The sequence below is a fragment of the Copadichromis virginalis genome, linkage group LG20, assembly GCF_057382275.1.
Source record: "Copadichromis virginalis isolate Kocher_CV1m ecotype Utaka linkage group LG20, C_Virginalis_male_GT1.1, whole genome shotgun sequence".
Lineage (NCBI taxonomy): Eukaryota > Metazoa > Chordata > Actinopteri > Cichliformes > Cichlidae > Copadichromis > Copadichromis virginalis.
The window spans coordinates 16,923,297-16,934,456 of record NC_140637.1 but is presented as its reverse complement, the minus strand read 5'-3'; the positions used below and the strand labels follow the sequence as shown (position 1 = coordinate 16,934,456).

At 39.1% G+C, this 11,160-nt stretch overlaps 1 long non-coding RNA gene across 1 annotated transcript; it reads left to right on the top strand.

Annotated features, from left to right (window-relative positions):
• The first annotated feature begins 795 nt into the window (after window positions 1-795).
• Window positions 796-6,939, top strand: LOC146684535 (uncharacterized). Its single transcript, XR_014917224.1, has 3 exons — window positions 796-972; window positions 2,945-3,044; window positions 5,664-6,939. It is a non-coding gene; the product is annotated as an uncharacterized LOC146684535 (long non-coding RNA).
• Window positions 6,940-11,160: the final 4,221 nt, after the last annotated feature.

Here is an 11,160-nt window from a genome sequence, read left to right as displayed (position 1 = left end):
CCACAATGCTGTACAGTTTGTGATTAGCAAACTTTGCGGTTGATAAATAACGAGATTTTGCTCCTGCTAGTGTAAAAGCTTTAACAACAATAACCATCAAACTTTAAAGTTAGGTTAAACATGTCCAGAGATGCATGCGTTTCTTGAGTAAACTTCACCACAGGGGTGTAGCGCAGATGATTTGGCAACAGTCTTGGCTAGAACTTCCTGTTTGGGAAGTTAAGACACAGGCACTGTGCTGTACTTGGTGTACAAGAATGCATTTTAAACAGTGAGTGAGTAATAGCACTCCCAACCACCGCTCTGCTGACGTCAAGGCAAAGAACACGCACCACTAGGAAAACTACAATCAAGGTGTGACCGGAAGTCCTAAAACCACAAATGTTTCAACTGAAACTACAATCTTTCTAATCTGACTGCGCTGCTGTGACTCATGCACTGTTTGTGGTGAAAATGAATTGTTATTTTATTATTAGACATGTGTTAAATGTCACTTTGATTGTGTTTCCTATCTATATATGTCATCTCGGCCTACATTTTCTGATGTTTTTACTTTAGTGAGAAACTTAAAGAAAAAAATGGAGGAAGACAGACGGGCTTAAATAAATGTCAGAGGTGCACTGTGTTATCTCTCTGCTTCCTTACTCAGCCTAATTTTCACAATGCTGACTCCACATTCACAGCTGACCAAAAAAAGATATCAGCCCTGCCCGGCTAACTCTTTCAGCATATGTCCTCAGTTTAGTTATTAACCTGGAACTTCCCAATAGCTGGCCAGCTGTGAGGGTGGGTGGGGCAATGGCTGACTGGAAGTCTCTCTTGTAGCCTGCAGTTCATTTTCACAGGGAGCCGAGCAGGGATCAGGAAATTCCTGAATAAGAGGAGAGTCAGATCTTTCCAAGAGTGACTCTGCAGAAGTCTGAGTCACCACACTCGGCAGCGCTGTACAATGGGAGTTCAATACCACAACGTGTGAGTACACTGTCATCAGGTGTATCATGTCTATTCATGCCCTTATTATTTCAAAACTCCAAAAACCCAGGAGAGTGAATAAGACAAAGCTTTCAGTGTTAACTTGTCTTGAAAGGTAACTTGGCTCAAATTTCCACAACATTTAAGATGCAAATAGTCACGATCCCTTTTCGGGCTTTAAAAACAAGGTTTTTTTTGGTTTTTTTTTTAAAGAAAAATCACAGTTAAAGCACAGGTGTCAAATTCAGTTTCTATGAAGAGGCCACACCAGGAAATGAAAAGCATAGCAAGGGCCATACATATAGAGTTTAATGACTGATAATTTATGCTTCATATAGCCTTCTCATGTACACTTTGGACCACATAAAAGTCTTTTAGACTTTATAAAGTTGTGTGTTTAAACTATAAGAAGGCTACCACACAACCAGCCCACAGCAACCTGTTTCACAAACCTGACAGACAGCTACCTGCCCTATGGGTCACTTAAAAATACACCTTCATGTCAAAGCAAAGTAGCGGATCTTTCATTCTGTTCCCGTTCATATGCCCGCAAGTCTCACCGAGCCCGTTTTACAGGACTCAACATGATAGCACAGTCGTTCACCAGAACGTCTCGACTTTCCATCTGCGATACACAGTTTAGGCATGGAACCAGCTGGATGTAGGAATAGAACTTCCCACTCTGAGATTTAGCTGGAAGAATAATTTTTTTTGCTGTAAATGCCTTTTTTTTTTTTCATTTAAACATCAAAATTCTTCTTCTTTCAACTGGTTCCTTAATGACACAATTTTCTCTTAAAACAGAAACTGCCTCATGGCTAATGCCTAAACTGGCCTCTTTTCACATGACCTACTCAGTCTCATACCTCAGCTGCCTTTTGGTTGGACTGTGTGTTACCTTGTTAGCTGTCAGGTGCTATGAAGGTGCGGCTCTTTGTTTAATTTGGTGTGCACACCACAGCTATAAGCGGGCCAGATTAAAATTTGCAAAGGGCCAGATTTGGCTTGTGGGTCTTGAGTTTAACCCTTTTGCATTTAAAACAGAAGCTCTCAAGTTTTTTTGTTTTTTTTTCTGGTACGCCCCTCTTCAGGAGCCAAAAATGTTCACACTTGACCAATTTTCACACTTTACTTATTAAGTTTTACTTAAATTGTGAGTTAACTTTTGCTTGTTTAATATCCTTTACCTCACTTTAGCTTTATTGTATATGTTTCCCCTGGTGGTCTGCACTCCACTGTTTGAGAAACACTCTACCAATAATAGAAAATATGTTCATTTACTTTCTTGTGAAAGGCAGCAAACAGAAAGCTAGAGGGGTTGGCTGAACCACAGAAGACTAGAAACAGTTTATCTCTGTCCAAAGGTAATAAAATCAACCTTCCAGCACCTCTAAAGCTCACTGATAAACATATCTCTTCTAACTGTAAAAACTATACTGTGCCAGGAGTTAGACTGAAAATATTGACAGCTTTATGAAGAGTTTGATTTTTGTTAATTAGTAACCTTTAGAGGCAAAAGATTTTCGTTACCAGTCGGCAGAGCCAGACACGTTGGCTCCGTCTTTCTTTAGTCTTTCTAAACTGCAATGCAGTTGGTTTTTTTTGTTTTTTGTTTTTTGTTTTAAAAAGGCTGGAAATATATTAGAAACATAAAACCCAGAAGAAAATTCTTCATCCGCTCACCTCCTCCCCGAGCCTGGTTCTGCTAAAGGTTTCTTCCTGTTCAAAGGGAGTTTTTACTTCCAATTAAGGGGTTGTTCATAGGGGTCATATGATTGGTGAGGTTTTCTGTTTTCTTTGTGTTATTGTAGGGTCTTTACCTTACAATATAAATTGCCTGTTGTTGTGATTTGGCGTTATAGAAATAAATTTGAATTGAATTGAACTGAATCAAAAAAAAAATTGCACATCATTTAAACACAGTGATTAGTTTGAAGAATTTATGCTCGTTTTATTTATCTTCCTCCTCCAGCTCTTCAAGGGAAAACACTGATGTAACCTCTCCTGCATGTCTTGGGTCTGCTGCGGGTCCTCCTCCTGGTTGGACACACCTGTAAAACCTCACCTGGGAGGCAGTGGCGTGTCTAGAAAATTTTTGTTGGGGGGGCCAGGTAGGGGCACAGATTTGGAGAAGGGTGGCAGATGTAATTGGCAGATAAAGTTTAAAAAATTCTACCAACCGTTAATCAAAGGAGCTTGCAAGCTCCTTTGACTACGATGACCTGGATGACTGAGAACCTTCACAGACCTACCAACCGTTAACCATAATTCAATAACCCTATAAACCTAATAACCGAATGCGCTTTTAACTCTTATTCGAATGAGATTTTAACCACTATGGTGCAAAGTTTTTAGATACTGTGTTGATAAAGTACAAGAGATACAATCAGTGCTTTGTCAGTGTTTACTCAGTATTCAAGGACAGCAATATTTGCATAGTATTTTTACTGACATATAGTGCACATATGTTTTGGGCAAAAACATTTTTGAAAATTAAAATACGAACATTTGTAACAAACAATTGACAAATTAGCCAATGCCAATGTAAAACTTTATCTGCCTGTTAAAAAAAAGAAGATAATCTTCTCACAAACTGGTGATTTTGAAACAGGAAAAAAGTGGGGAAACAACTGAAAAGACTAACATTTGAATGAAACCTGAAAGCAAGTAAATACTTTCTATGCTGCCTTATGGTAAACTTTGGTAATATTGATCAAGAACAACACTGGCTGATGATGAAATACAGTCAGCTGGCATGGTGACACTGCCAGTATTAACCTGCAGGGCTGGACTGGGACAGAAAATCGAGCATTTTGACTACAGACCGGCCCACCAGGTATTAAAGCCATAAAGCCTTTGAATGAAAACAAATGCTGTTGTGACAGTCCCATATGGAAAAGAAATAGTAAAAACTTACATGATTTACTCATGAAAGTGGCCACTTTCTTATTACTTTCATATGTTGTTTTAGTATCCAAAACATACAAGATTCATTATATAATCTTTCAAGGGATCTTATATCTGTTTTTACTCTTGTATGCTTTTCATACAAGTTTCACACAAGACAGATACAAACTTTATAAAATTTATATATATCTTTTCCATATGTACACTGTCTTGTTGGTATATGTATGATTTCTATACATTTTACATCAGATAAAAACTTTGGTTGTAAGATTTAGATAATTATTTAATAAAAGCTAGACATTTTAAATGAGAATAAGAAAGAAAGGTATTTCTTTGTGCCCCCCTTTTGCCTGTTAATGCCCTACCTGCCCCCCTGGCAAAACTTTCCTAGACCCGCCCCTGCACAGTTACCAGCTGTCAGCTACATAAAAAAGGATCCTGGTGTTATTTGTCTCTCAGAAACAGTTCATAACTTCCCTTCAACTCATCCATGTCACCTAAAAGGTAAACCTGTTTCTCCATCATCTGTTCAGCTCTGATGATTCAGTAAGGACATCTCCTGGTTTCATCTTCATGTTTCCCTCTCACCACATAACCAAACCGACATCATGACCAGCAGGTTTACAGCTGTGGCTCCAGCCAACATCAGCTGATACAAGAAATTAATATTAAATAAATTATAACAAAAGCTGATCAAGCTTAAACGTGCTGCTGTTGTTTAGCGCGACATCTGCTGGTTTCCTTTCTGACGCAAAGTGGGCGATAAATAAACAAGAGAAAAAAGCCGATCAGCTGATCATTGATCAGTTTCATGATTGAAGTAGCAACAGGAGAGGGAGGGGGGAGAATGAGAGAAGTTCACTATCAGTAACATCATAGCACCCACCCAGCTGTATAAAAACTCCGTCAAGCTGGCTAGAACGCAGTACGAGTTATTGTAACTGACAGTAAAAAGTCAGCACAACAAAAATAAACTCCACCTAAACTTGGTTTATATCTGACCCAGATAGACTGCAGGTCATAACTTCTTACCTGAAGTTCAGTTCACCTGACACTCGGACTGGCGGCTGCCTCGGGGCTCTCCTCCTGCCTCCCCTTCCCTCATCCACCTGCTGGCCTCTGTGGAAGCCCCGCCATAGCCACCACCAAACAACTGAGTTATTTTTACACATCGACCTGCATCTGGCCAATCCACCACCTCTCATTGTTCATGCCATTACAAAAAAAAATAAAAAATAAGTCACCGGGCATATGCCCGGTATGCCCGATGGCCAGTCCAGCTATGTTAACCTGCAACCAAATCTGCAGCTCCATACAGCAATGTTACGACTTAGATTATATCTTATAACGCATAACTCTTATGTTAGCTGCCCTCAGTAGCATACTGTCTGAAATATTCGATGGCTGCAATAATTCTTTAAGTGTAATTTTTTCCTTGGTATTCTAATTTCACCGAAGTTTACTAAACTCAACAAACTTAATATTACTTACCGGGACATTTATTCTGTCCTCATTTTCTTTCACCGAAAAATTGTTTCGTGCAGTGCCGTCTTTCTGCTTGGCTCTCCTACCTTTGCTAACTTGATGCACATAGCGCAGAAGCCAATGCTGCATTCACTTACACTCGGATATCTGAGCTTCACCGTGAAAACATAATCGTACATTTGATATTTGATTGAATTTTATTGTTTTGCCTTTGGGGTGGCACCTGGGGTGGCCAGTCTGGTTGGGGGGGTGGCCTGTGCCCCCCCAGGCCACCCCGCTGGACACGCCACTGCTGGGAGGCGTCCAGACAGCATCCTTTTCAGATGGCTGAGCCACCTCAACCGGCTCCTTTTGATATTAAATGATTAAAAACAAAAAGCGAAAATCTGGTTGAACAACTCACACCTCAGTTTACTGGCAACAAATCTCTTTTCCACTGATACAGTGCCAGCGGTGATGCCAAATCTAAATCAATATTGTCTGAACATGATTCTCAGGCCCTTCAGTGCGACTGTAGTAAAGCCAGGAAAAAGTCTACTGGAAATCACTGCCCTAAAGGCTCAGGAAGACTCTCAACAACAAGTGTTACTGAACGCTGTCCATTCAAAAAATTCAAAACAAAGCATATATAAACAACATCTAGAAACATTACAGCCTTCTTTGGGTCATGAATGTATGAAGCGTACTGATCAGTCTAACACTGGTTTCTGAGATGCGTTCCAGGCAAAACCTGTTCACATATTCTTTTCCTTATTCCTTTCTGACACCTTTGACCTTTCTTGACGGTGTCCTCCTACATGCACATTTAGATGACTGCCTCTTCTGCGCGCTTGGAAGCAAAACCAAAATACAAAAAGTGCCAGTGAGAGAAGTACCACTCTGCTAGTAATAAGGATTTATCTGTCACTCAGACAAATCAGAGTCATCTAATGGATCACTCCTATACATCCTGCTATGACTTTGGTCTAATCCTCACCCTAATGAAGACTTGGACTCTTAGTGCTAAACTAAGAAAGAGGGTACGGAATAACAAACAGAATCACCCAAGTTACGGTTTACAAAGCTGTTGCTCTCTGCAATTTGCTTGGCGTACATGGACACTGTATGCCAAACAACATGAGAAACGTCTAAATATCCTCTGCTGAAGATGCTTAAGGAGTATTTTTAACATGAAGTGGTGAGACAAACTACCAAATGTTGAAATATTTGCCACCAAGCCTGCATGCTATCTTATCTCAACACCCAAACTTGCGCCATAAAAGTAAAAGTAGTAGTAAGAGTCGAGAAATGTCACCAACTGTAAACATAGGGCACATTTGAAATAAAACAAAAAGACCCCACAAACTGCTGAGTAGCTGAAACGTCTTTCCAAACGTTACGTCTTTCCATTCTTCATTGATATATTTCTTTCAGAACTACAGCAGCTGATCTCTTTCATTCTTCAACGCCTACAGGCTGTTAAAATAAGAGGTGATGCAACACTGTGGTAAACATGTGTCTGTCCCAGCTATTTTGAAACCTGTTGTTGGCATCAAATTCAAAGAGAGCATTAAAATAAGAGAGGCTAATTTCTAATCGAAAGGCAAATGTTTTCCATTTCAGGGTTTCACATGTTGTCTTCTTATTGCTTTGCCTAAACACACCCTTAAAATGGTTTGATTTCTGTTTTTATCTCCATTTTACACAAAGTCTAAACTTTTTTTTAAATAGGTAATTAGTAATGAGCTGCTGGTGCTTCGTATTTAACATATCCTTTAGTGCAGGGGTGTCAAACCTAAGACCCGGGGGCCAAAATCAGCCCTGCAAACGCCCTAATCGGCCCATGGGGCAAATGTGAAAATGTGAAAAAGGATATAAGACTCTTGCCGATTGATTTTTTTCATTTATTACAGCAGCGTCTCTTTATCATGTAGAAAATCTGAGACGCACTGTTGAAATTGCTCTTCTTTAACTTATATTAGGTTATCTCAGGAGTTTAATGCACAAAGTCAAACTTCTTTAGATGTAAAATGAGTTCGATATCCCTGCTTCAAGGGGGGAAAAGGACAAGGATTTATGACCTCGGACTGTAAGCTTTGTGTAACTGGGGCCTTTTATCACAAAACAGTTACCACTTCCACCCCAGAGATACTTCCCCTCTAGTTCCCCTAGTAGCTATTTAAACAAAAACCACATGAGAAGATCAAACAGGTATGCAACAAATAAAAGGATGTAATGTTTTAAGGCAGCAAAGACGTGAGAAAAAAGACTGGATATAGCAGAACTTTGCATCTCATCTCATCATCTGATGAGTCCTCGAGGTTAACTTGTGACCTCTTGAAGTCACCCTGACGCTGAGGTTGGAAAAAACCCTTGGATTACACCCCTGCTGCTCCCCCCCAAGCAGCTGCACAGCTTACACGCAAACATGTCAAATTGTGTTTTTATGTGTTAGTCGCAGGGGGTAATTTTTCTGCAAACCAAGCAGCAATGTTGTTTTTAAGTTAAATGGAAAAGCTCTGTTTTGCTGCTTCTCTGACAGAGGCTGATGCCTTTGGTTGTTTCTGTTGAGACATTCAGCCGTGAGCAGTTCCTGTTCCTGTTCCTGCCCCCCCCCCGGTTGCTGTTGCTGGGACCAACCGACACTCTCACTGATGCGACATATACTAATCAACTATCATAGGGTAAAAACATGCATGTAGGTCATAGCGTAAATAAGAGGTTCGAGCCGGTGCTTCCCCGCTTATAAGCTCCACATCCTTCCTCTTGCTGAACGCAGCAAGGAGCGAGGACTTTGACGTCGACACATGGTCGACATGTAAACAAAGCTGGCTGACCTGCCTCACCACAGATGTCATCACTGTGTTCCTTTGGGTTTGTTGTTGATATTGTCTTCGTAGAAACGGTGGAAAGGAACAAAAGAAAAAAGAAAAAAAGAAGTGTTGCGTGTGGTGTTGTGTACCGCTGAGTCTGTGCTACCAAAAGCTGTTGTTACAAATGAGGTGAAAGGTAAGGGTACGTGAACGTGAGGACGGCCACATAGTTGTGTGGGTGAGTGAAATGTTTTCATGGCTGCCACCCACGTCAACACACCCTGTTTCCTCTTGAGTAATCATGTCAGTCAAAGCCTACACACCACTACTACTATGATAATTCAAGCTGCTGTCTGTGATTTGATTATTTATCAGCCGAGAGTTTTTGCTGTACAGTGTTTCATCATTATATTATTCTCCCTCGGCCTCAGAGGTATATGACCTCCCAACGGCTTCAACTACCTGTTTAAACTGGTTTAAGCTGGGCTTTTGTAATCCAGATGGCGCCATATTTTTGCGCTGTGCCATACTGCAAATTTTGGTATCAATCTATTAATCTATTACCAAGTAAATGCAAGCCCAGTATTGCTAATGCCAATGCCGATACTGATAGTTTTAACTTACAAAGGCCGCTTATATGGGGGAGAGCAGTGTCCCATGATTTGTGAGATGAATCATCGATTTGTACTTTTTACAATAATGAGTTAATACAACAAAACACACCTTTCAGCATTGTGTATATTTTGAAAGTGGGGCAGCTTTTCTTGTTTATATGCGATTTAAGCTATGAATAAAATAGACGTGACCATCATTAAAAAAAAAGGCTCAGACTTTATTGAAACTATTTGAGGTATTATTTTTTCTTTACATGTTTTTTAACACAATTCAGTGGGCTAGAATTCAGAGGCCCAGTATCGATACGATACCAAAACCCACATTGGTATCAGTACTATCATACACCTCTAGATGGAAGTGGAATTTCTTAAAAACACCGAGTACATCAGAGGACAAATTTTCACTTCCACAATATTCAACATTTTCAAGGAGTGGTCGTCAGAATAAAACAGGATGTTTGCTTTGTGTGCATGGCGATTCATTTGTCTGGTAATCTAGGAAAGTTTTGGTGGGCAGCTTTGAGGAACAGTGCATTAGACTGAACTTTCAATATTGATATAAACTTCATTACCTTAAAGATCAGTGGGATGTTGTGTTTCCTTTCCTTTCCTTTTTTTTATTCCTACTTCAGTGAAGTGCATGCAGTCATACCTAGAGTCAGTTTCTCTGAGTGATGAAGTCTTGACTGTTTAAACGAGCTCAGATGCACATTTCTGTTTCTTTATTTCTTGACTATTTTCTTTCTTGACTATTGATTGGCTAGCAGTTCCTAAAGTGGCTGTAAGGATGCCTCCTACTTAGTGGTTACAAATAACTAACTAAATAAACAAACAGTTGAAATTTACCTAACTTGTTTAACTTGCTTTTTTATTTATGCAGTCATTGGACATCTATTGGCTTATTTTATTGTGACATGCAATAAACACAATCTAATATTTTACATAAACATGCTAATAATAATTGGTGACTGCTTCTTGGTAAAAAATGTACATGCAGTTTGTTTGTTTTTTAAATTTTACTGGGATGCTTTTGCATTGTGGCCTTTTTACTTTAAAAGTAAACTGTGCAAATGAATTATCACATTACCACAAATTTCAAGAAGACTCAGAAATCTATTGCATTTTAATATTTTGTAAGACTGCATATAAAGATGAAAATGTGCTTTTTGAAGTAAGTAAACTTTGTGACTTTCTAAACACTTTAAAAATTATTTTCAAGTGGATTTTCCCTAATATCTTTACCGCTGAAAATGAAAGTCTTTTCAGGTTTCATGTGAATAAAGATGTATTATTTAGTTCTCTAATCATCCCTGTTTTTGTACTGTACATTTTGAATGCTCTCCATTTTCACACATTGAGAGTTTATTAGGATAAACTCTTCTTGATCACAAACGTTGCTCGAATAATTAAGCCAGCATTCGTTTTGCAAGGATGGCCTGCTCTTATGCAAGATCTGGGCAGGGAGGCTTGCTGCGTAGTGACCGCAAGTCACTTCTGCACGTCAGTCTTGAATTTTCACAGTCATCCACAGCAAAAAAAATTGCAGAAGTGAACTAAGATGTTGAAATCTTGGTTCACTTCAAGACAGATCATGTACTGGTCCGTTTACCGTATCTCAGGCGGTTTGGCTTCCCGTTACAACTCATGGTCCGGATATCCGGTGTGCCTTTCACTTAGGAGGAGGAACTGTAATTAAAAATTGAAAATAAAAAGGCAAAATCAGTGTTAAAATCACCCTTACATATTTGTTTTCATTGTTGCTAAAAAATGGCAAGGGTTTGGCTACTTTTGGTTCAGTTCTGATAGTTGTTTGCCTTTAGTGTTAACTTACAGGGTCTATGTTTTTAGTGCAAAACTTCAAAACACTTAATCTATCTTCCAGATCATTTTTCTATATATACCCACTCTGAACACTTAGACAGGGTTTAAATACGCATTTTTTACAATATCGACAGGTCTTAGATGTGTTCTTGCTCAGTCCTCTCCATCACTGAGTTAGTTTGTTAGATATATATATATATATATATATATATATATATATATATATATATAAGAAGGTAATACATAAGAATACAAAGTGCAGTGCATGGGTGAATGTGGCTCATAGTTTAAACCTCTTATACTGGTCAATAAAACAGAAAAGCTCTATATAAATGTCCTGTTTTTTTTCCATTTCCAATCTCAGAAGCTTTCGAGTCTCAGCATTTGTCACTCGTGTCAAAAGTGTCGTGTGGCATTGTCCTTCAGTAATAACTTCAGTTCCTCAATTTTGTGGACACTTTGTAAAATCAATCCTTTTTTTAAGGAAATGTGTTGCGATAGTAGTATAGCTTAATGGATACATGTTTTTTAGGATTAAGTTAGAGTAAAACTAGAAGGATTGCCCAAGG